Genomic DNA, 502 nt, shown 5'->3' with positions numbered 1-502 from the left:
ATAAATTCTGTATATAAGTCCCTTATCTGACATGTCATTACCAAATACTTTTTCCCAGTCTGTGGCTTCCCTTTTTACCCTGTTGGAGAAGTTTTTGGATATGCATAGGGATTTGATTCTTAGAATGTCCCATTCATCTATTTTATCTTCTCCTGGTTGTAGATTTTTCAGGATACTTGGAAGACTGTTTATGTTATGGATTAGGACTACTAGAGTTCTTCCAAGCTTTTCTTTGTGAAGTTTATAGTCCTGGGTTTTAGTCCTAGGTCCATGATCCACCTTGAGTTGGTTTTTGTATACAGAGTGAGGATCTTAAAGTCTTCTGCAGATAGTTTTCCAATTTTGCCAACACCATTTGTAAAAAGGTTGTCATTTCCCCACTTAACTGATTTCATCTCCTTGTCAAAAATCAGTTGACCATAAGTAGATGGGCTGATTGCTGGGTTCTCAATTCTATTACATTGATCTATCTGTCATTGTACCAGTACCATGCTATCTTAAC

This window comes from Elephantulus edwardii, unplaced genomic scaffold, assembly GCF_000299155.1.
Source record: "Elephantulus edwardii isolate Elephantulus edwardi_28Jun2011 unplaced genomic scaffold, EleEdw1.0 scaffold00234, whole genome shotgun sequence".
NCBI classification, from domain to species: Eukaryota; Metazoa; Chordata; class Mammalia; order Macroscelidea; family Macroscelididae; genus Elephantulus; species Elephantulus edwardii.
The sequence above is the reverse complement of the archived record's forward strand: the minus strand, read 5'-3'. Positions refer to the sequence as shown.